This window comes from Lepisosteus oculatus, chromosome 14, assembly GCF_040954835.1.
Source record: "Lepisosteus oculatus isolate fLepOcu1 chromosome 14, fLepOcu1.hap2, whole genome shotgun sequence".
In the NCBI taxonomy this organism is placed as follows: Eukaryota; Metazoa; Chordata; class Actinopteri; order Semionotiformes; family Lepisosteidae; genus Lepisosteus; species Lepisosteus oculatus.
The window spans coordinates 20,300,074-20,326,013 of NC_090709.1; the positions used below are offsets into that span (position 1 = coordinate 20,300,074).

Consider the following 25,940-nt stretch of genomic DNA (forward strand, 5'->3'; position numbering starts at 1 on the left):
ATCACATTATTCCTATCCTGTAGTCCTTGCACTGGCTGCCTGTCAAGTTTTGTGTTGACATCAAAATCCTCATGCTAACCTATAAGGCTCCACATGGGTTGGCACCTCAGTACCTTTCTGAGCTATTATTGCCCTACTCCCCACCTTGCAATCGTTGCTCTTTTAATTTTGGTCTCCTATATGTCCCCCAAGCCCGTCAACACTCCCTGGGTGATAGGGTCTTCTTCTGTTATGCCCCATAGATCTGGAACTCTCTCCCCAAGGATATCAGAGAGTCACCTTCTCTAAGCTCCTTCAAATCCAGACTCAAAACCTTCTTCTTTAGAAGAACCTTTTTTTAACTTTTCCTTACCCTCTGCTTCTACTGTACTTAGTACCACCATCTACTGTCTCCTCTAACTGTATATCCTCATCCTGCTTATCTTGTGTATTTTTTATTTTATTGTTATTATCATTCTGTAAAGTACTTTGAGAAGCCACCTTTAAAGGAGCTATATAAAATAAGGTTTATGATTATTATTATAAATGATGAACAGTGTATTTAACACAGACCACACACAGTCCTTCATTGCGAAAGATTGCAGGGTTAGGGAATATTCTTTTCACTCGTTTTGTTGGCTTTGTTGCAGGAATTGTTTGGATGACATCATTGTAGGAAGGAGAGGATCAGGGTTTAGGTGAGTCTTTTTCACGCCTGACACTGTGTGGTTCTCTAAACAAGCTTTTCAATTGTGTTGTTGAAGACTGTATCCCGGCTTTGTTGCAGGAAATGTGTGGATGCCATCATAGGAGCAAGGAGAGAATCAGGGTTTTGGGGAAGTCTTTTTGACGCCTGAAACTGTATGGTTCCTGGTTGTAACGGCTGACACTCTACACCTGAACAACAGAGAACACTGATGAAATTGCTGAACTGTCTAGCGGACATTTTGTCACTTTCTTCTGACCTGTATTTAATGCAATTCTCTGAAAACGTGGCACGTTATATCTGTGCTACCTTTATGAAGGGTCATAGATCTTATCATAGATTCGATCACAATTATCTGAAAACAAGCATGAGAAAATTACATTACACTATAAGGCTGAGTTCTCCTGGTCCCTCTGCAGCAAATGTGTGTTTTAAAGGAGGTGTCATGTTATTTTTGTTTGCCGTGCCATAAGAACAGCATGGTTGTTTAAATTAATAGGTCTGAAATTGGTTTAAACCACAGGGATGTAACAACAAAAAAACAAGTTCTTCTTCACACAGAGATAGTTGGAGATATTTGGCAGCAGTGGGAATCCAACTCAATGCCCCCAAAGAGACTGGAGCTTTAATCCAGCTCTTTAGAGCGCTCGGCTGTGTTAGCCTTGACTGCCTCATACTTCACACTGTTGGCTCAGAGAAAACTGGGTGACTTATAAAGGCTGGTAGGAGAGGAAAGGAACAAATGCTTCATTTTTGGACAAAGACTTTATCTACTAAAGGAAGGAAAATATTTGATTATTGTTTGTTCATTAGACATTTTGATCAAATTATTGTAATGCAGTGCCAGGTACAATTAAGGTATAATATGTACATGAACATCATGTCTGAGTCAGTGATGGCAGCTGACTATCGCTGGAGGACAGTTTTTCATGAGTGGGTAAGCCTGCATAATGAGGGAGAAGAGATCAGCCATCCAGTGACAGTGTCCAGTGACACTAACTATCTGTCCTTCTTTTCTCTGCTAATGTAGAGGGTGAATGTAAGGAATGTCTACTCCACACCTGAAGAAGGCTCCACGGCCGAAACGTTGTGTTCTCTTTCTTCTTTTTTTCCAGCATGGAATAAACCTATTACTTGTTCCTAATTCTATACATTTTATAATCAGTCTACAACATTTAGAGGAGCTCAATTGCATAATGATAGTATTTCTTGCCTTTTAAATACATCAGTCAAAAATGTAGAGAAGGTTCTCCTGTTTTCACCATTATAAGAACTGTGAGGTACCACTAATATTTACGCTCATAAAAGCATTGTAATTGTATTGTTCTGTTCTGTTACAGTCTTGAATGACACAAACCTTCTCTTTTACTGCACTACACAGTTCAGCACACAAGGATCCTCAGTCAAACAAACACTGCAATCACTTGATAAAAGCCATTTCTCATCCTTTCTCTTGGTGTTGGTGCTACCATTGTATGCAAAGAAGGCGACTTGACAATGAAAGGTGTAATCATCTTAAAGAGAGTCTTCATGAAGGTGTGTGTCATGAAGCTCTCCACTGGCAATTGACCAGGCTTGTGAAGAATCTCATTCAACAACCATACAAATTGCACAGCTTAAGGCACATGAAGTGAAATCCGTGAGCTGATTGACACAAAACAATGTTGCTTCGCATTATCCGCAAAGCTGTTTTGCTTTCTACTTCTTCCTACTTTACAGTGAGCGCATATATTTCAGTTTCTTCTTTTGTATTTTCCTTACTATTTTACTGTCCCTTTCCCCCATGTTGAGATGTATCCACAGCCAAAACCCTGTGTTTCACCCTACGTTTGTGCCAGTTTTACAATCTGTGTATGAGCCTGCCTTACAGAGGTCCAGTGGTGCAATCGATCAGTGCATGGTACATACACAGCTGTGCACAGTGGATGTTGGTCTGGACTCTAGAAAGTGTTTCAATTCACAAGCTACTCTGGACCTCAACACCTGTTGATGGGTCACTTCTGTCAAACACACCAGTGGAGCCCACACTCATTTACACACACTGACAGATATACACCTACACACACATTTACACCCACAGACACAACACACTCTCACAGACACAACACACATTATACACACAATCAGACACTCACACACTCACAGATACACACCCACACACTTACTCACACACATTCACAGACACACAAATAAACACTATATACACAAATAGACACCGCATACACTCTTAGGTACAGATGCACTATAACTAACACTAATGCAGATACTGCTAATATTACAACAATAACACCATCACCAAAACTTACACTATCATTGTTACTAACACTGACAAAACTACTACTAGACTAATAATACTTATAATTACAGTAATACTGTCATGAAAACTAACATGATGATGATACTCTGATACTAACAGTATAATTATCACTATATAATTATCACAGTATAATATTAACATGAATACTAGCATTAAAACTAAAATTAAAAGTATCTATCATCACAAACTCTCACATGTTTACTTATATTATTAGTAAAACTACCAGATATACTCTCACTAATTTTAATATGAATACTAGCATTCATACTAAAACTATCAGTAATGCTATCATCATTAATACTCACATAGACACATAGACACTACACATACTGACAGACACCACACACTCACAGACACACACCAAACACACACATTCACAGGCATGCATTCACAGAAACAAATAGACATTACACATACTTACAGACACACACTCAGAGACCCCAAACGCTCACACACTAACAGACACAACAAGCTCACAGACACTCACAGACACACAGCCCACACATGAACAGACAACACACACACAGATACCACAAATACACTTATCTACAGATACATAATAACTAGCACAAATTGATTCTACTAATATTACAACAGTAACACTATCACTAACACTGACACAAACTACTAATAATAACAGTAATGATATTATTAAAACTAACATTACTACTGGTGTTAATACTCTAACAGTAACACTTTAGTTATAATTAATATTAACATGAAAATGAACATTAAAACTAAAACTATCAGTAGCGTTATTGTCATTAATACTCACATGAACACTAGCATTAAAACTACCAGTTGTGCTCTCATTAATATTAACATGAAGACACTGGTATTAGTTTTAGTTGCTGCTCGTGACGTCACACTGCTCTCTGTGACAAATGCGAGACACTTAGAGGCGTGCAGCGACGGGGCGCCTGTCGCTGTGGTTACCATTCTTATGATTTATAAACACTGGAAAAATGCATTTAAACTGTAACATACATTTATCAACTTGGAATATAATTTTCTAGCTCTAGGATACAGTTGCCTAAATAATAATATGAATAATCATTGTTTAATTTCGGATTGAACATTATTAACACTAAACACATTATGGTAATTGATTGATACAGTCTTTATTGACTGTTTTCTAGATATTCAAACAGGGTCAAGAAAAGAATCAATACTCACCAATCGGTGAAGTTAATCGATTTTTCTACGGTTCTTCAGTTGAATTAATTGGTTGTCGATAGATAAGTGATCAATAACTCTCCTGCATGCTCTCCGTGCGCCTCCCGCGGTCTTGCTCTCTGATCCCGGCGATCCTGTTAGTGTCTGTGACATCACAGCGCTCTTTTTGACAGAACAGGGCAGTCTCCGCTGGAGGAGACTCCTGTCCGGAGCCCGGGGGGCTTTTCTTACAGATATAACAACTCTAAATGAAAACACACCAGGCTGTGGAGAGAAGCGAATCATCACAGTTGGAAAAAGAGAGCGACGGACCTAGGAAAGATATTCATTAAACAGAAAAAAATAGTTTACTTCGCAGATTAATGCGTTACAAAGTGTACCCATGTGGAGTAGTCGAGAACGAGCACGAGTCCCTGAAATAAGCGCTTTTAAGGGTTTTACACGAATCTTCAGTGTAATCTTCAGACTCCTGATCTCTCAGTTCCTCTGCGGGTTTGATGATTTAATTAACTGTATAACTGTTATCAGACTCTGTTTAACTGTATATTTATAAGACTGTCTGCGAGAGATGTGTGGGAGACGCTGAATCCCAGGGCTGGTGTGGAATCACTGCTCAGAGCTACAGACTGGTCAACTGGTCACTATTGTAGACATGACCTTCAGACCATTGGCTACTGATAATCAATATACTGATCACAGTGTCACTACTGGTGTTAATTACATAAATACTAAGATAATTCCACACTCACTTGTGTTATAAAACGTTTATAAAAAACATCTTTGGAGGCTGACATACAGTAAAGAAAGTAATACTGAAGGGCTGGAAGTCCGGGAAAGGGTTAATAAAAACTTCTTGCATCTGACCTGGAACAGAGCCCACTGTCACGACCACCAGGCAGTCAAGATCAAATCGTAAGTGAGCTAATCAGCCCCAGCAGCGGGTGATTATTAACAAACGCCGCCGCACGAGTTAAACCACCTGCACACACTCACGGTGCGGTGCGCACTGCTATTTATACCCTCTTCACCTGTTTCCCACTGCTCAGTATTGAGTCTACTCCTTGAGAGCTCTACCTGGAGTTTTTCCCCGTACCACGTTTATTCTGGATTTTGGATTCCCCTTCTGCCTTTTCGACTTTGCACCTCGCCTCTCGCCTCGGACTGTTTGCTACCGGAGAACTTCCTGGATTACGACTTGCCTTTCGCCTTTTGACTACGACCTTGCCTGTCGTTTTGGTTTGTTCGCCTGCCTCATCTATCACCCGTGTCTGCGTCTGCACAGGATCTGTGTATCTTCCTACCAGGGATTCCTAACACCCACAGCTGCCAGATCAGTGATCCCTGAGCCCTGTTCATGGAGAGGAGAACCAGGAGCTCTTCTCTGTCTCTAGGAGGCTGTGAGAAAAGAGAAAAGGGGGAGATGTGACCTGAGTCCAGGCTGTTCTGATATTATTCATGAAGCAGCACTGATTGTCTGAATGAACTCTTGTTCTGGATTGTGAGGATAGAGAGAAGTATGGAGTTGAACTTCAGTCTGAGTGTGAGTCTAAACTGTGAATCTGACAGAGAAGAGAATAATTTTTTATTCTGCCTCAGAATTTTTCTTCTTTGCCAAGTGGTGTTACATCCCCTTCAGAGACTCTGCACAGACTGTCAGAGTGAAAGAAGAGAGAAATGGACAGATAAGAGCACACACAGCGAGAGAGATATGGCTTGATTTACTTTGAAGCAAGTGTTCATTTCCTTTCTAGAACAAGCTGTTTCCGAACTTCAAGAAATTCATACAACTTCTGGAAGATAAAATACAAATCTTGCTTATCAGGATAGAAGAAAAAACTGCAAAAAAATGTCAGTGATTTTTTTCTCCTTTTAACGAAAAGTGCAGAAAAACAACGGCAGTGCATCTCCGTCGGCTTGATTTAGCTTAATACAAGTATTCACTTCTTTTTCTGGAAATTACAGCCTGCGAAAGATTAAATAAAATTCTTGATTATTCTTCGTCAGTGCAGAAGAAATACTACCAGCTGGCAGGAAAATGCTAGTATTTTATTTTCTTTAACTACAAACGTATGAATGGTGAAAAAATGTGTCCCTGTGCAGCTGTTAAACAAAGGGCTAGTTGTGCAAGCTCAGATTGTTACGATGTAAACATAATCTCCGCTAAAAATTGATGGGATTTCTGTGCAAACCCTTTTGAACTTTGGAGGAAATGTGTTTTACTCATGTGGAACTACAACAAGTAAAGAATTAAGTACTTTAGTCAATGTCCAAGAAAACCATTTTCATGTGTGGAATTTTATCTTCAACTGGCTGTCGGGAGAATTTATTTATACACCTATTGTATCCTTAGCAAAAATATTTTAAAATTAGAAAACAGATTTGTGAGAGAACTTGACAATCCTTGACAATTATTATTAAATGAGCACTGTACAGATGTACGTTGATATTTTTTATATGTACCTCAACTGGAATATATATATACATAATTGCTTTGATATGGATGTTCATTTGAAGGATTTGAGAAAACTATCAAGGATCTCAGAACATCCAAAGATACATTTGGGCATCTGCATATTTGTAAAGATTAAAGAGCACCATAAGTGTGAAGTTTGCACACACGAGAGAAAAAATCAGTTTCAATGCACTTCATTAAACTGATGGTGTACTTATCAATCATGCGCAAAATGCACATAGCAGAGGATAGTTTCCATTCGTCGACTTCAGGGTAAGGGGCCCAGCACACTTTTGCTGAAGGGAGCTATTCAACACAACTGGTTTTTCACCCGAAATGAAAAGTTTCAATGGTAAACGCAGACGTCACTTTGAGCACTTGGTGTTTTGTAGTACAAATCATCACTCGTTGCTCTACATGGGCTTGTCTTCAAGATCGTTGAGAACCAAAGCTTCTGCCTTCCTTGCTACTGATTCTTTCGTCGTTAATTCACAAATCTTCAATGAGAGTCAGAGAAGCGAAAACCAAACACATGTAGACACTCGCGTCCTAGCCTGAAAGAAAAATGATGGAAGCATTTGAGAAATAACAAGAGTAGTCTGAACAGCTCCAGCCTATCAACTGCTCTACAAAGTGATCGCTACCTCCACACCCAGTTTATAACACTGAAAATGATGCAGGAAGCAGAGCAAAGTTCTAAACCCAGCGGTTGAAAAGCGTCTGGATACATAAAATGACAATTTCTCAAAAGTAAAATCTTTATCTTTTAAATATTGTCATCCATATATTTTTGTTTTTCTCTTTTTAACATAACACACTTTTGAGAAATAAACTGTCTTGTAATGAAGGCTAGAAAATGTGTATCTAGCTTTGTTCAATTCATATCGGGACATCCCAGTGGGCAAACCATGTAGAATATACGTCTATTAAACTCATATCTTAGACGTACTGTATAAATGTGGTCCGTAATTCCTCTAGAATGAAATTCTAATATACGTATGTCGCTATAGGTCAATTAGACATCTATGGTTATATGTTCATTATACATAAATGGTTGGAGTTCTATTATACGGATAACTTTAGAGGACTATTATACATATATGGTTAAAGGTCTATTATACATCAAAGATAGATGTTATAGGGGTAGAAACTAGTAAATCAAGCCAATGATTTGGTTTAGAAATGTATTCTGAAAATATACAATCATTCACACCTGGAAAATATGTAGTTCAAATTATACATTATATACAATATTGTAATCAACATAAGGCTGATCATCATAAAAACACAACTAGTAAACTTCAGCTACAAGCTCTAGTAACATGGCAATATATATATATAGTAATGACAAACAGACTGATTACAGGTGGGTTTCATCGTTTGTGTTGTTTGTAGAGGGGCCAACTTCACAGAGCTGAAACAAGCTCATCCATCAGCTGCGGGGTTGAAGGTGAACCGTATCGTATTCTAATGGCTTCTATTTCCATTGATGAATGAGACGAGGAGATCCTTCACGTGATTAAACGAACACATTACTATTTCGGTCTGATGTAGAGACTACATTTGTGTCAGCAGTACTATGAATGTAAGTCTTGTACACTTTCAGGGGCTACATCTGTAGTGCTTCATCTAAGAGGGTTTTCTTTACTTTAGTGCACGGTTACATTCACCTACAAAACGTATTCTCTGAATGCCCAATTGCTCAATAACCCTGTTTTCCCCTGGGAATCACCAACCTACAGTCCCATGCCCTTCAAAAATATAACAAATATATTTAATGAACTGTGTAACACAGAGCTGGAAAGGTGAACCCAGGATGGCTGGGCCATTGATTAGTTGGAGTGATCTTTTTATAGGTGAATAATTGCAAATGTTTGAATCCGATTCATATTGAAATGTTAAACAACTGACAATCTGTTCAGAAATGAGCCCATGTAAAAGGGGCTTTAGTGTAGATCTGGATGGCTGAGTGGTTAAAGCATTAGATTTTCCATCAAATGGATAAATGTCGGCGTGGGTACAGTCCCCACTTCCGTTATACTCCTGTAACAAATTTGCAGTGACAGAACACTGAAGATTTACACTCTATTTAAATATGAATTTACTAAATTTCAGTTATCTTCACTCCCCGGGATAACTGAACTCTCACTATCGCATACCGAAGGCTTTACATGCATTAGTTCAGGTGGGAAGCTGCGTCAGCATGCATAGTTTGCAAAGGAATAAGTAAAAGGTATATTCCATGCTGAAAAGAGAACAGAGAAAAGATAATGTTTCAGCTGTGAAGCCTTTTTCAGAAACGTTGTTTTCTCTCTTCTCTATTCAGCACGAAATAAATCTATTACTTGTGCCTTTACATGCATTAGCTGTGATACAGATTCTAATAAAGACAGAATGAAACTGTTTGTTATGTGTATCATGGTGATCCTCTTCTCGATCCAAATGAAATGTTTAATATGATCCCTCGAGAAAGAAAAGGAGTCAATTTCCGCCTGGAATGATTGATGCCCCATCAAATCTTTTGTGATATCCCTGGAAGTGTATACAGTAGAATCCTGGTTCACTGCTTAAATTCAAGGTAAACAAGATAAGGAACAAGTTGGAAACCTGATGTCGAAGTGGGATTTTAATCACCCAGAACATTTCACTACATTCGGCAGTATGTGCCAGAGAAAAGTGCCTGACAGCCCTTTGATGGCTCAGTTGGTAGAGTGGAGGACTGTAGTAAGAACAGTTGGGAATCTTTAGGTCACTGGTTTGAATCTGGCTCGAAGGAAGGTACTTTAATGAAAGAGTTAAAATAGCTAATCTTTTTCACTCAGACGTTGATCAAAAGCTCAATAAACCACGAAGCAGAGGCTCTTGTTCCGAATTCAACTCCCGTCTGATTGTCTTGTATTGGCCAAGATCTGATCTTTGAATTCGGGGACTACTCTGTCTGCTTTGTAATTCAAAAGTATATACAAATGTCACATTTTTTTTGTAGATAAGGTGTTCTCTGTTTTCAAAGGATAGGTACTTAATTGGCTTTATGATTTGGTATTGATTTTGTATTGTTATATTATTAAGTTTGTGTTTTTTGTGTTTTTAATGTATTGTGGACTTATTTTTGAAACCAATGCTTACAAAGGCAAACAAAGCACACATCTGTTTATACCAGCGGTGAATTTTTATTTACAAGCTACTCTGCACTTTTGGGAGTATAACAGGTTCTATATAAAGTGGCAAAAATATAAAAGGGGAAAATACCCCGGACTGCGTGTAAAGCCCTCATTGTGAGTGTTGTTTTATTGTTAAATACGGCGTACTGTGAACGAAATGTTGCAGAAACACAATCTGATATTTTAATAATTATTATTTTAGTAATTTTAGAAGTATGCGATAAACATTTTTTTAAAGGACCTTTGAAAAACTAGATAAAGATAGAGATAAAACTAGATAAAAAACATGAGCTTTATTGGTTTTTACATTAATCGATTTTGAATCAAATTTGATCCTTGTACATTGCATTTTACATTGAAAAAAACGTGCATACCAAATCCACCAACAGACAGAGCAATATTTTACGTTGCCTTCCAGAGCTTCCAGCGCCACACAACTTTTTTCCGTGTCTTCTCCTCTCTCAACTGGACCGAAGCACAGGAGCCAATATTAGAGAAAACGATAGGTGTTTAAATAGAGGATGTCCCAATGTCTGCGACAATGCATTGTGATTTTGTATAAACGCAAATGGTTTCTAATTTAAAAGCCAACAACATTCTTTTTCTCCCTGGCGCTAATAAGCTACAGTACCATACATGCGAGCTGTTGTGTGAAAGAAAATTAATATTTGCATAGGAAGGCAGAATAAAATCCAGAACTGTATTGGTGATATCGATAAATAGGGCTCATGTTAACAATTAAACTTTATGGTATAAAACGTTAAAATTCGTAAATATATATATATTCTTTTTAATTATGCAAAGTATCTGTTAAGCCATTCATGAAGGATTCTTTAGACAAAAAACACACCATTATATGAGAAAATATATTTACTATATGTGCATTTAACTTACTTTTTAACAATTTCAAGTTCAAGGCCGATGGAAATTGTTGCCCTGCTTTTTTGTCATAAATACACAAGCTTGTTATGTCTTGTGTCAGAAATAAACTGCATGAAATTTGCTAAAGCAACATAAAGTAAGCGCCACAAAGAAGACAAACAATTGCTTTTATAGTGCAATGTTATCTCGAGCCTTTAAAATTACTTTAAACACAATTTGTTTTTCTCTGTGGCTCCAAGGCTTTTGTCATTTAGGTGTGCTGTTTTTTTTTACATGTTGTAAAAAAGTCGCTTAATCATACGAAAAATAAAAACTGCAATTGTAAACAATTGACCATTCATATTCCTGAATTTTAAACCTATGGAGTATTTATACCTTGTCTTCGTATTTGTGAATATTAAAGAGCTCCTTTTCAAAAGCTGTCAGTATGGATTAGTGCTTAGGTTTCCTGTTTTTTTACCCAGGTGGTCCAGATAAGACTCTTGGTATAGGAGCGCGTCTGTGTTGCCTTCTGGATTTCAAACGAGCAGCTCAGTGCAGAAAAGAGCCCCGTAGACCAGCATGTACATTTGCCTGGACAGTAGATTTTTCAGAAAGTGTAATTGCATTATATCACGTGCCCCTGACGATGTTATTGGTACGTCATATGTGCTCTAATTTGTATTATATGTATTTTTGTTGTTCAAATAAAAATATGAAAAAAAGTTTCAGGATGCATGCTGCTGTAAAAATAAAATGACATCAAGGTCTGAAGCCTGCTCCACAGAAGAACTTTATCCAGAGGTGTTAAAGAAGTCGAGATCTCGCCATGAGAGGGGAAGATTCTCAGAATAAGCAGGTGCAGTTGGTTCCACGGTCATAACGCCACGAGGTTGGACGAGTGAAGGGCACCCGGCTTTCTCCGAACAAGTAATGAGACAAGGAGAGAGACACTGAGGGTAGTGTGGCCAAGTGGGCTCAGTTGCTGGTTTAAGGCTACAGTCTCTTGAGGGGTGTGGGCTTGAATCCCACCACTGCCAAATGCTTCTCTGACCCTTTTTCTTCTGACTTGGAAAGCAATCTTTGGAATAGTGTTTTGACCATCTCCTGATAACCTTAGCAAAGTTTTTAGAGATACTTTGTCACCTTCACATCAAGGCAGAAAACAAAAGCTTTATTGCGTCCTCTCAACCCAAATGCGCTTTGCCACCTTTAGCGTTATGCAGGGAACAACATCTGCTGAGATCACTTTCCAGTCAGTGCAAATCGTACTGTTTTAATATTGGTTGTGCTGGCGTACTGCTTCTGTGAAACTTAAATGTTCTGCTAAGAGTTAAGAGGAGTGCTTAATGTTATGAGGAGTGTTTGAAGGTCATAACGGAGGGAGGACACGCGCATTCCTCACGGGGAGCGCAGAGTAATGAGCCGCGCCTGCAGCTCGCTGAGTCTTTTCTTATATTACCGCTCAGCCTGGACACACAGCGCCTCCAGCCTGTGTTGGAGATTTACAGTTCAGAAAACAGCTGTGTCGAGCAGAAACTGATCTTCCTGCTTTAGTTAAGGTTATTGGAATCGGCGGTTACTGTGGGGTTATAGAGCTTATATCTCTCTTCTCTGGCTAAACACTATCTACTGTATAGTATAGAAATAGACAAAAAAGCTCAAATACTTCAGTAAGACCGAGCAGATAGGAAAGTTTAATCAAATGTTCTATAAATCAATTTCCCTAGATTTTCGAACTCTCTGCTCGAGCTCTGATATAATCTCTGTGCTCCTGCCGCTGTCACTGGGAGAGTAACTGCATTCCTTAGGGCTTCAGGATGGTTTCACAATGACCCCATATAATGTAATACAGGACAAATAGCAAGGAAAACAATGTTTTAATAAATCTTCTTCTGTTTTTTTTTTATTTCGGTCTTTCACATTTGAATGCATACCTTGCAGTTAATCTTTCCTCGATTACAGGCAGCCCAAACAGTTCTTAAAGCAGAAATTCGAAGCCTATTTGACTTTCTGCTGATCACATTGAAGTATTCACGGAGCATTTCCTTGCCCATCATGTGCCCGCAAAGCGGTTTCTCCGTTTTCCTCTTCCTGTCATTATCAGCGAGCACAACAAGATGGGAAAAATGCAAGACAGAGAAAAGCGAGTACCTCTCAGGAGTGGGATTTAAATCCACGCATCTATTCAGAGACCAGAATACCCAAGCAATAGAAAGACATCTTTCAGTCTGGCGGTTTAGACCATTTACCATCCTGACTAGCTACATACAACGGTGTGGTGAAAGCACCAGTAGTTCACTAAACTGAGAAATGCTTTGCTGGAGAAGTGCTACGTTGCCTGTTGTTGCCTAAACGGATCGCGGAAATCAAATATTCGGATCGATTCAGAGTGTGCTTTACAGCCTTTGTGTAATATTATGATCTGCAAGGGTGCAGTCGTCTTCACAATCTGGATTATCTCAAAAGGAGCGACGTCAGTGTAAAACAGGTTTCATTTCCGGGAACGGACCTTGTATTGCATATTTCAAATTGATTTATTTTCCTGATTGCAATGTATTGTGAAGCAAAAAAGCCAGCTGCATAACTCTCTATTACGCGTCATTTATGAAGGCGTTTCAAATAGCAGCCAGTGCAGGATTAACGCTTTTGAGCATGAGTTATATTGTAAATACTCTTATTTAAATAACCTTAAATTCGCACACTGTTATTTAGACAGCGCAAACCAGTCTGACCTCCTACAACTTTCCGCTAAGCAGATCTTAAAGCAGTTGCAGCCAGAGTAGCCGCAATGGCAACACAGTGCTTTGAGTTCGGCTTTTCTTATTTCTTCCGCGGAACCACCAGTATCGGAATATATTGATCCGCTTAAGAAGCGCTTTCGGTTTCTGATCGTTTTTATTGAGCGCTGCTCTAAACTTTACATTTGCCCGTGCTAGTTTTCCCCATGAAACAAACAAAGACATTTCCCTAATTACATGATTTCACTTTTTTTCTTATCAACGAGTAGAAAGAAATAAAATATATAATTCATTATAAGTACCATAGGAAAGATAGCTGGTGGTCTAAGGCGTTGCGTTCAGGTCGCATTTTCCCCTGGAGACGATTGTTCAAATCTCACATCTAATAAAAAAGTTTTTCTCGTTAGAGTAGAAACGATCGAAGCCTTAAGCGGAAAAAAAATCACAACATCTCGCATTTCACGTGTTTAATGTTAATTGTCTCAGTGGCTGTCTCGGTGATTGATGGCTCTTCTCCCTTGCAGGGTGACGGCAAACTTCTTCAAAAAGGGAGTTTCCTACATAAGGCTGCGCTTCATCAAGACAACAGAAACAGACTTCAAACTCGAATGAATTACTTCTTGAGCGTTTATGACCGTCTTTAAAAAGATGAGAGCAGGCGAAAACGTATTTGGAAATGTCTGCTGACAGTATCAGAGTTCACGCTCAGCTGCGCACAAACGCTCCTCGTTAGTACAGCGAAACTTTAATGCCTATGATATTAGCAGAAATTGCGAGTGCTTTGCACGTGTAGAACTTCACGGACGAACTACTACAACAGTTGTGAACTTAATTCAATATTACCGGCAACATCTGAGAAAATAATGTTCACCCATGGAATTTGGTCTTTTAATGGCTGGCGGGAGAATTCATTTATACTCCCGTTGCATCATCAGCTAAAACGTTAAAATAACAACGCAGATTTGTTGGAGAACCTGACAAGAATTATTAGGTTAGCACTGTATGTATGTTGATAGTATATTTACTTTAATTTTAATATAAATGTAAACATACATGCTGTACAATCTAAAGTAATTTTAAAATGTGTTAGCTGAGGATGCGAGGGGGGCTATTATACATTATGAAACACGCAAGACAACTGTAAGAAAGGCTGGTATTTTAATAAAATTGGTGATCACAAGAAAACCACAATTCGTGTGATATTATCATCAATATCCTTCATAATCGATGTTCAAATGAAGGATTTGAAGAAACTATGAAAAAAGCAACAGTAATAGCAGAGGATTTTGATTATTGCTCTTCAATTCAGTAGATCGCTGTGGGGTTGCACCCCCACAAACAGCACAAAGGATGAAACCCACCTCCTTCGTTATTGCTATGTTTGTGCCGGTTTGTGCTGTTGAAAGTAGCATTTGTTCTATTGAAAACATCTCAAAAGATGAAGGTGCAGTCGCTTCCACGCATCATGATTCCACTAGATCTGATGACAAGAGCTGAAGCCCCTGGCATTTTACAAGCCAGCAATGTGAGAAAGCCCACCCCTGTGGAAGGTAGCGTGGCCCAGCAGTCTAAGGTGCTCTATTTTAGGCTCCAGTCTCTCTGGGGGCAGGGGTTCAAATCCCACCACTGCCAAATGTAACTGTTTTAAGACCTTGTTTCCTCTGATTTGCGATACGATCAGTAAAAGAGCTCTTTGTTAGTCTGTTGAGAGGCTGCACAAGGTGTTTGGAGATAGACTTTCTAAAAGACAATGTTCTTTGGCACTTTCAGATTTATGTAGGGAACAAAGTCTGCCAAGATCATTTATGAGGCAGTACACATGGTAGTGTGCCGGCAAGTACATTTAGTACTGGCTGCAGTGGCAAGCTGCTTTTGTCTGTGAAACTTTTACTTCTTCATGCTGAATCATTGGCAGGGGTAAAGCTTATTAAATCTTTGCACATAGCGCTCCATCAGAAATACTTTGTACATGTTCAAAAGCAATCTGGGGGTTTACTTCATGCTTTCGCAAAGCACAACTTACAGGAAAGATTTAAATGGGGAATTGGTTGTGCTTCTTGATGTTGTTCCTGTGGTTGCCTTGGTTAGTTCTTGAAGTTCGACACGTGCAAAACACTTACAATTCCTGCAAATATCTTAGGCGTTAAAGTTTCGCTGAGTCTAATCGTCGTAATTGAAGCCGTTTTGTTATTCGGTTGTAAAACCCAAAACAGCCGTTAGAACCTTGTTGTGCTTCCAGGATCATTTTCACCCTTATAAACTGGTTATCAAGCTGCTGATCACTATATTAAGCAGTCGATAGCCTGAAGCTGTTCAGGTGCTCTTATGATTTCTTTTAATAAGAAGCACCAAACAATTTTAGAAAGCTTTTCAAGTTCTGACATAATTTTTTTCTGGCCATCAAATGAGAGACTCCAGAATATTAAAAAGTGCTTCGACCTTTAAGTCGTGGTTTTACAAACTAGGGTACTGAGGGAGCGCCCATACACACTCTGCAATGGGGAAGAAATTGAAATTCTAATATGTGCTGTGAAGGAGATTCTCAAATGCTTCCATCATATTGCTTTCACTCTAGGACACAAGTGTGTATAAGTGTTTGTTTTTCATTGATTCTTGTTGAAGAATTGGGGATTTACGGTGAAAGAATCAGTATCCTCGGAATGCAAAAGCTTTGCTTCTCAGCAATCGTAAGGATTCTGAAGACAGGTCTATGTAGAGCAGTGTGATGATTTGTATTAAAAAGACACAGGGTGCTCAAGGTGACACCTTCCTTTACTATTGAAACTTTGAATCTCAGGAGTACATTTAGTAAGTACCGAAAGAACAGTTGTTTTTACAGCATTTTACGGTGAGTGATGCAGTGGAAGCATTCAGGTCCCATAACCCAGACATAAATGGGTCAAATTCATCCTCTGCTATGCTCGGTTCATGAGCACACCCTAGATTCACTGAAATGCGAGAGAAGACTCCCTTTCCCTGTGTTTATTAAAGCTCCGTTCTGAGTTTCTCTCTTCGCTTCACACTTATGGTACTCTCTAATCTTTAACAATATCCTGAAAGGGAAAGGAACAGAGGCACATTTAGATAGCCTTTGCTTTGTGAATTAAGAACTGTTTGGGGTGTCTGTAATCAAGGCACGATTTGCGGTAAGGTATGTATTCAAATTTGTAAGACCGAAATATAAAAGGTGCAGCACAGTGTACTATGTAACTGTTCTGCATTTTTAAGATCTGCAGTTTTCTACGCATCTTGGATTCTTTTAATTTCTTTTAATTGGATTTCTTCTTGGATTTCTTACTCGCCCGCTCGATTTGTAATATGCGCATCAAACCTCCCCACTGAATAAAACAGCTTCATGTGCCACAGCAATCCACAGTAAATAAGGTTTGCACCGCGTATTATGCGACCCCTAGTGAAATATTTAAGTGTTGGCTCAAATGTGAGGAATTTAATGAAACCTGAAAAAGAAATGCATGCAGGAAATATCAGCAATTCAAAGCATGTAGGCAGCATGAATAAAACAATGCAGAGCTCAGTTTAAATGATCTGAAGCCACAATTCCCTTTATATCCAGAGCAGTGCATTCTGACACAGTGGCTCTGCAGAAGAAAATGAGAAAAGCCGAACTTTACCCGCCTTGTTGCGGTTACTGCTACTCCTGCTGCTGTAGCTTTAAGTTTCTCCTGACATGTAATTGTCTTGCTTCTAGCATTATAATCTCCAGTGTGTCGACTCCTCACACTTCCTGACAGAGGAGCAGTCAGTGGATGGTAATCAAAGAGCTGTAGGGAGGGGCTAGCTGCTGGTATTTGTAGTATTACTTATAATAATAATAATACATATATATAGATAGATAAGATAACACATATATAAGACCACTTTATTGGTCATATACAATTTCATGTATTAGGATTTTGTCTTTTCACCTACCCCCAACTTGCTCTCCATAAGATACACAGAGAAACGTGGGGTCAGAGCACAGGGTCAACCATTTATACAGTGGCCCTGGATCACTTGGGTTTAAGGGTCTTGCTCAGGAACCCAACAGAAGAGGATTTCTCTGCCTGCCATGAGACACGACCTGGCAACCTTCAGCCACAGGAACAGATCCCTAGCCACTGCACCACACCATATACTATGTGGAGGATACATATAGAATGTATATACTATATATATATAAGAGCTGAGCTCAATCTGGTGCAGTTCAGCAATGTGAGAGGAAGGGCAGTAATGCAATGGATAACGTGGATCAGAAGATTGTAGGTTCGTCTACTACCTGACTCAGGCTCCTCAGTAATAAATGCCCTTTATGTAAGTGAACTGCACCTGACAGCTATAGAACCACACATTGGGTCAATTGCAACAAACTTTCGAAAGGAGCACACAGCTGCGGACTAGTTAACACGGTTCTATCTAGAGATCATCTCCAGCTCTGAGCTCAATTGCAACGAGAAACAGTGGGGAACAAACCTGGAGAGCAGCTGAACTTGTGCTCAGGTTTCAGCACTGTTGTTTTTCTAATTAACACTAACTGCAAGGGCTCTGAATCAAAGCTTTTCAATTATTCTGGTCAGTGTGTTAAAATGTAGGTCATAATTGTTATTTTTCTGTTTCGTTCAAGTATATAACTGGATATCACCAATAATTTAGTTATTTCCAATTAAACAAAGGCATATATTTTAAAATATTGCAGATCTGGGTAAGTTTGCTCACAAAAGCAAGAAACTTAGAACGGGACTTAAAGAAAGAGATTTTGGCTATCTTTGTTTTTCTTATACTACATTGGCCCGATGGTGTGCTTAAGTCTTCCATAAAACTCAGAGGATGGTTTCAATTCATTGACCTCTAGGTCATGGGCCCAGCATGCTTCTACTGCGCCATTCTGCTGTATGATGCAAATGTCGACACAACTGTTCTTTCTATGCCTTCTAAAAGTACACCTGAGATTAAAAGTTGCAATGGTAAAAGAAGATGTCATCTTAAGCACTTGGTGTTTTTTAGTACAGATTTTCACACTGTGCTCTACATAGACATGCCTTCAAGATTGCTAAGAAACAGAGCTCCTGCTTTCCGATGCTACTGATTCTGTAATCATAAATCACCAATTCTTTAACAAGAATCGGCGAATCGAAACCCAAACACATATTCACATCAGTGTCCTAGTCTAATAACATTATGATGTAAGCATTAAAGAATCTGTGTGGTTTCGTGTGATTTTTTTACCATAAGATTGTTTCCCAACTGGTCGGGATGGAGAAAGTTCAGATTGATCCATTGGGATCGTACTGGATTTGATTGAGATTTTGAAATGTTTCTTGCAAAGTTATTCAACTTTGCTTGAACCTTTCATAAAAAAGTGATCTGAAACGTCTTAGCTTAAAATCTTTAATGTTGCTGTCACTAAACTTGGACGTGATGTTCCAAAGTTGTGCAGTGTGATTTTATTCTTCAAGAATTCTCGGTGTGTGAGCCTTTACTGTGACATGTGATTTCATTTACATTATCTACATGGAGTATGTATAAGTACGTATGATTATTAGTAAATATAGTGAAATATAAACGTTTCAAATGCAGACGAACATTATAACAAGAAATCACGTCAAAATCTCATGGTAAACCAAGGGTTAAGTTTTACAACTTCAAGTACAACAATTTCATTACAAAAAGAGCAAGATGAAGACATTAAACACAAAACAGACACATTAAAATACAGAATCAGGTATTTAAATTGCCACCAGGGCAGAAATGTTACTGGGTGTTAACAGGTGAGAACAGTTCTGTGACTCATCAGTCATTTTTACAATGGAGCAGCAGGAGGTGAAACTCTGGACAGAAACTGCAGATAATGGAGCAGCAGGATGTGAGACTGCAGACAAGGTGAAAAAGAGAGTGAATGAGACAGGAGCAGGTAAAGGTTTATTCCATACTGAAAAGAAAAGAGACAGAACGTTTTGGCTTTGGTGCCTCCTTCATGTATGAGGGGCAGCTGATAAATCAAACAAAAGAACAAAAGATGGGAGTGGAGAGGAGACGAGCAGGAGAGAAAGAGCATCAACACTCAGGTGGTGTGAAGTCAATGATAGGGAGCTGGAGAGCTGTTCTCACCCTGACAATACCAGCTAACAGCTCTGACCTCTCAGTCACTCTGCTCCTCTGGACAACTGAAACAATGAGTTTACAACTGCTCTTTCTGTCAGAATGCTGCTGGTTTGTCAGCTGTAAATGTTAAAAATGTTAATGTGGACAGAAAAGACTTCATTCAAATCACAGTCTTTTAGGGACTTTATTTTTCTTATTCTATCAACATTGCTGTTTTTTTCTGAAAATGAAACAAAGGATCTCTATAAATTATAGAAATCATCAATTATAATAAAACCAATCTTTATTATGAATATAGATATAAAACTATCTATTGTAAGCAGAAATATAATTTGTCTAACTAATTAAATCCCATAAAAGCCCATAAACTAATGGATGCACAGAACATGTAGCATGGTGTACTTAGATTATCAGAAGGTTTTTGACCTACATTCCATTTTACATGTTCTGTTTAAAACAATATTTTCAATGCCTGATGTCTTGGAGATATCAAACCAATTGGCAACAGGAATTGTCCACATTACCGTCTATTAGCAGACATTGTTCAGATATGGATCCATTACATTAAAAGTTTAATGCCTTTATTTCAATACACGTTTAAGTACTGTTATTTATTTCAATACAGGCGAAGGGTCTGGAAATATATGAAAATACAACATATATATTTGTATGTGTAAATATATTGATGTGTATATTTTATATACATATATTTGTAAACAAGGCTACATTTATTTTTATTATTTTATTTCATTGTAAATTCATCAAGATACAACATACTGAAAGTCCTTCATGTGAAGTGCATAGCAACAATCACTAAGGAAGTGAGTCATGTGGTAGGATGTAGGAGGAGTGATCGCTCAGTTCCTGTTCCTGCTTTAGGTGTGAATTCAAACCCTTGCAATAATATAGACCCGTAGGTGCGTAGGAGTCATAGTGTTTGTCATATCAGTATCAGCACAGCAATCTCTCTGGATTTGTGATCAACTTTGGTTAAATATGGCAATTTTACTGTTCAATCTGGAAACTACGCTTCACTCTTTCATGGAGGATTTGCTCAAATCGATCGTGTATGAAGTTTCACATGTGTTCCGAAACAGGATGTCTGACTCCGAGGATGAGATTGAAAACAAACTCTGCAGCGTCTCCCAGACTCAGGTGAGACAGGCCGTGTTTAAAATCACACAGTGTGTGGAAGACAGTGTCGGGAGTGAAGTGGCGCAGCTGAAGAAGGAAAACGAGAGCCTGAAGTTGAGATTGCAGCTGTGGGAGAAGGAGTCGGGAGCAGAAGGAGATCGGCGACAGACAGATCATTTTGGACACACGCTTCCCTGTGAAGTCCCTGCAGGAATAAAGGAAGAAATGGACACGAAACTGCAGCTCTCAGGTCAGTGGGGTGACATGTATGTAGTCAAGGTGTGTGTGAGTTTAAAAACAGTGTCTTTAACTTCCTCACTGGTGAGAATATAGTGGAGAGATGCAGAGTCAAGTGGGAAAGACTTGTGATGTAGCAACGGGATTCTTTAGTGGAAACTGAAGTGTTTTGTACGGTTACGGTGCTGAAAACAATTGTTTCACTGAATCAGTAATTAGGAAAGTAGACATATATATATATAGTTTTGCGATGTATTGGTTTATATTATTATATGTATACTAATGATTGTGTATACAAAATAATTTTAATAGGTTTAAGAATTACAGTCCTCAAGGGCCTGTGTCTATATTAACTCATCCCAGTGTACGGTCAGTGTGTGTTTTAACCCCTCTCTCTCTCAGTGCAGTGTTAGTGTACTGGAGTGTCCAGTCGGTGTGTTTGAATCAACCCCTCTCTCTCTTTCAGTGCAGTGTTAGTGTAAATGTAATGTACTTGTGATATTATTACAGTAGACATACTTTTTACCCCTTTATATGCACTTATTCCCCTCTGCTTAAACAACACACATTGATTGTGAGTGTACTAGAACGTGCATGCATGTAGTTTAAAGTATAATAAAACCAGTGATACAGCTTAATTTCTCTTGACTTGCCTTTCCTCCTCGATGGAGATGCTGCATGATAACTAGAGACTAGTTCCTGAAGAGGAGCTCTGTTTCTGTTGCGTGGTGTATAAGAATTGAATTTTTGTTTCCCACATTCTTTACATTTTTATTTACAGTATTTGAATTTTTTTGTTCACCGTTAAATGGCTATACATGAATTTGTGTAAAAACATGTTACATAAAATACTAGTCTGCTGTATTTTCAGTCCCTTTTCACTTTATCTGTTAAAAGAGATTAAATGTGTTTGAATGCATTTAAAGTTTGGGAAATTAGTTTTTAAAACTTAAATTACATGCTACTAAATAATATCTTTGCCATCTCAAGTTTAAAATTTAAGCTACTTTTTGTGCAGATATTACTTCCTTTTGAGCACTTCTCTAAGCACGTATTAAAGTTCAGGGCTAAATATTAGGCTCCTTACTTTTCAGCATTTACATATTTCCACTTGGTCAGCGTTTTGGTCAGTTTTGTCTTCTTCCAAATCGGCTATTGTAACACTCCACACTCTGGGGTTTCTAAATCCACATTGAACAAACCCCAGTATGTCCATAATTTGGCTGCTGGCCATAAATACGGCCAGCAGCCATATCACCCTGCAACTCACAACTGGCAACCCACTGAAGCTAAGCAGGTGTGAGCCTGGTCAGTACCTGGATGGGAGACCTCCTGGGAAAGACTAAGGTTGCTGCTGGAAGAGGTGTTAGTGGGGCCAGCAGGGGGCGCTCACCCTGTGGTCCATGTGGGTCCTAATGCCCCAGTATAGTGATGGGGACACTATACTGTAAACAGGCGCTGTCCTTCGGATGAGACGTAAAACCGAGGTCCTGACTCTCTGTGGTCATTAAAAATCCCAGGGCGCTTCTCGAAAAGAGTAGGGGTGTACCCCGGTGTCCTGGCCAAATTTCCAATTGGCCCTTACTAATCATGGCCTCCTAAAAATCCCCCTCTATGAATTGGCTACATTACTCTGCTCTCCTCCCCACTGATAGCTGATGTGTGGTGAGCGTTCTGGCGCACTATGGCTGCCGTCGCATCATCCAGGTGGATGCTGCACATTGGTGGTGGTGGAGGGGAGTCCCCATTACCTGTAAAGCGCTTTGAGTGGAGTGTCCAGAAAAGCGCTATATAAGTGTAAGCAATTATTATTATTATTATAATTTGGCAGCCAGAACCCTAACCAGGTCTAGTACAACTGCTCACATTACTCCTATCCTGGAGTCCTTGCACTGGCTTCCTGTCAAGTTTCCTGTCGACTTAAAAATCCTCCTGCTCACCTATAAGTTTCTGCTTGGCTTGGCACCTCAGTACCTGTCTGAATTAATATCGATCTACTCCCCACCTTGCAACCTTCTCTCTTCTGTTTCTGGTCTCCTATCTGTCCCCCAGTCCATCTACACTCTGTGAATGACAGGCCCTTCTGTTAAACCCTAAACTCTGGAACTCTATCCCCAAGGATATCAGAGAGTCACCTTCCCTAAACTCTGTTAAATCCAGACTCAAAACATTCTTCTTTAGAACAGCCTTTATCTACCTGTTCTTTACCCATCTGCTCCTACTGTATTTTGTGCCACCATCTACTAGGGCTGGGCGATATGGCCAAAAACATTATCACGATAAAAATTTTCATATCAGTCGATATTGATAGTTTTCACGATAAATGTCAAATCATTATTTCTTTCAAGTTTAAAGGCAGATCTTTTCTCCTGAGTGAAAGTTGAAGAAACCAGACAGTTAATTGGTAAATTAACAACTCTTTATTTTAAGAACACAATAAACACTTGCCAAACAGCAGAAACATTAAACAAATCTGAAGTAGAGAGTATTCAAGTCTTTTTTATGTCAAAATATGCATGAGTAAAATGTACAAAATAAATATCTTAATAGAACGCTGTGCACGCTGCTCTGTTTTATGTCTGATCGTAAAAAGCCAAAATATCTCCAAATTACCAAAGTTGAATGACCTTTTCTGTCGATGATGTCATCGTCCTTCGAGCTGGTCATTGGCAGCACTACATTTGCTTCAGTGTCGCTCATTTCTCCACTCTTCAATCCTGTCAGCCACCACCGTGTGGGTTAACAACACCACGTTAGCTGCCTGGTCTGCAACACACACGCGCACTCGTAGTATTTTGTGCGCATGCGCAAAGCATAAACATATGTATCAAACATTTATCAAACTTTTGTTAAAATTATATCGAGAAAAATTATATCGCGATAATTATCGTTATCGAATTATCGCCCAGCATTACCATCTACTGTCTCCTCAAACAGCGTATTCTCATCATGCTTATATTTTTGTTGTTGGCATCATGTTAAGCACTTTGAGAAGTCACCATTAAAGGTGCTATATAAAATAAAGTTAATTATTATTATTATTATTATTGTTGTTGTTGTTGTTGTTGTTGTTGTTGTTGTTGTTGTTGTTGTTGTTATTATAAAGGTCTTGGTTTCCTGTCCTGTGTTTTTTAGGATCAGAGTCTAGTGATTTCCCTGATGCTGGGGAATGGGCTTCTCTTGAACAGCAGCAGAGTGAGGAGGAGTGGGGCTCCAGTCTGATGCAGGAGACAGAGCTCACTGCTGCAGAAGGGAAAGAGACACTCAGTGAGAAGCACACTGACAGCAGACAGAGTGTCAAGGATCTGGACTCTGTGCCCATGATGAAGACAGAGCCTGAGAGTGAGACACCTGGGCTCTTAGTATGTGATGATTTTACAGAGAAGATTAACAATCTGAACACAAACAACATTACACAAGGTTGTAATGAACTGGGCTGTGTCACTGTACAAGAGCACAGTGAAGAACAGGATGTTTTAAATCTTCCAGAGCAAGACATGGAGCCCAAGTTGATTGACACTGCAGAGCAGCAGACTGATGTCCCTGGTGAAGAGAATAGTACTGAGTTACAGCACCCAGAGGAGAGTCAGTACAGGGAGGAACAACGGCAGCTCCAACAGGGCTTGATAATAATTAGGCCTTGTTCTGTTCAAGTGGAGAGATTGTCATTGCAGAGTCTAAAACAATTATACGATCCCTTAGTATCCGATGACTTTACACACAGGTTTAAAAATCTGGTTACTGAGAAAACTGTTGAAAGTTTTAATGAACTGGAGAGCATGTCTGTTCTTGGGCAAAGAGAGGAACAACTGAATGAGCTGGGCGGTTTTAGTCTCAGAGAGCTGGAGAAGGAGCCCCAGATGATTCACACTGCTGAACAGCACACTGAAGGACATGGTGGAGAAAACACAGCTCTGTTTCAGCACCCAGAGCAAGACCATTCCATGGAGCATTTGCAGAATAAGAGACCCCAGCACAATCAGAGGATGAGGAAGAATCACTTAAGGCCTTGCTCAGATAGAGTGGATAAACTGCCATTACGGCACACACAGGAGCGGAGTTTCTGTCAGTCTAGCATTTCGAATCCCTACCAGCACCTTCACACAGGAGAGAGACCTTTCAGCTGCAGTCAGTGTGTGAAGAGATTTAGTCGGTTAAGCCACTTAATAAACCACCAGCGCATTCATACAGGAGAGAGACCTTTCAGCTGCAGTCACTGTGGGAAGAGTTTTAGTCAGTTAAGCTACTTAAAAAATCACCAGCACATTCACACAGGAGAGAGACCGTTCAGCTGCAGCCAGTGTAAGAAGAGTTTTAGTGATTCAAGTACTTTAAGAGTCCATCAGCGTATTCATACAGGAGAGAGACCATTCAGCTGCAGTAAGTGTGGGAAAAGTTTTAGTCAGTTATGTAACTTAAAAAGACACCAGCACATTCACACAGGAGAGAGATCATTCAGCTGCAGTCAGTGTGGGAAGAGTTTTAGTCAGTTATGCAACTTAAGAAGCCACCAGCACATTCACGTAGGAGACAGACCATTCAGCTGCAGTCAGTGTGGGAAGAGTTTTAGTCGGTTAAGCCACTTAAAAAGACACCAGCACATTCACACAGGAGACTGAACATTCAGCTGCAGTCAGTGTGGGAAGAGCTTTAGTCAGTCAAGTACCTTAAGAGCCCACCAGCGTATTCACACAGGAGAGTAACCATTAAGCTGCAATCAGTGTAGGAAGACTTTTAGTCAGTCAAATAACTTAAGAGCCCACCAGCGCACTCACACAGTCAGCGTGGGAATAGTTTTAGTGACTGAATCACCTGAAGAGCCCACATATTAAGATCACTTTATTGGCCATATAATTTTTTTTGTATTAGGAATTTATCTTTTCACAGGTTGCTCACCATGAGGCCCACAGATAGGGAGAGAAGCTTTGGGTCAGAGCACAGGGGGAGCCATTTGTACAGCACCCCTGGAGCAGTTAGAGTTTGGGGGTTTGCTCAGGTATCCAACAGAGTAGGATTCCTCAGTAAGCTTCAGGATTTGAACTGGCACCCACAGGCCCAGATCCTTAGCCATATTGCC

At 39.4% G+C, this 25,940-nt stretch overlaps 1 pseudogene; it reads left to right on the top strand.

Annotated features, from left to right (window-relative positions):
- The window catches only part of LOC138242516 (zinc finger protein 271-like), a 681,240-nt pseudogene extending 655,674 nt beyond the window's left edge, over positions 1 to 25,566 (top strand).
- The last annotated feature ends 374 nt before the right edge of the window (positions 25,567 to 25,940 follow it).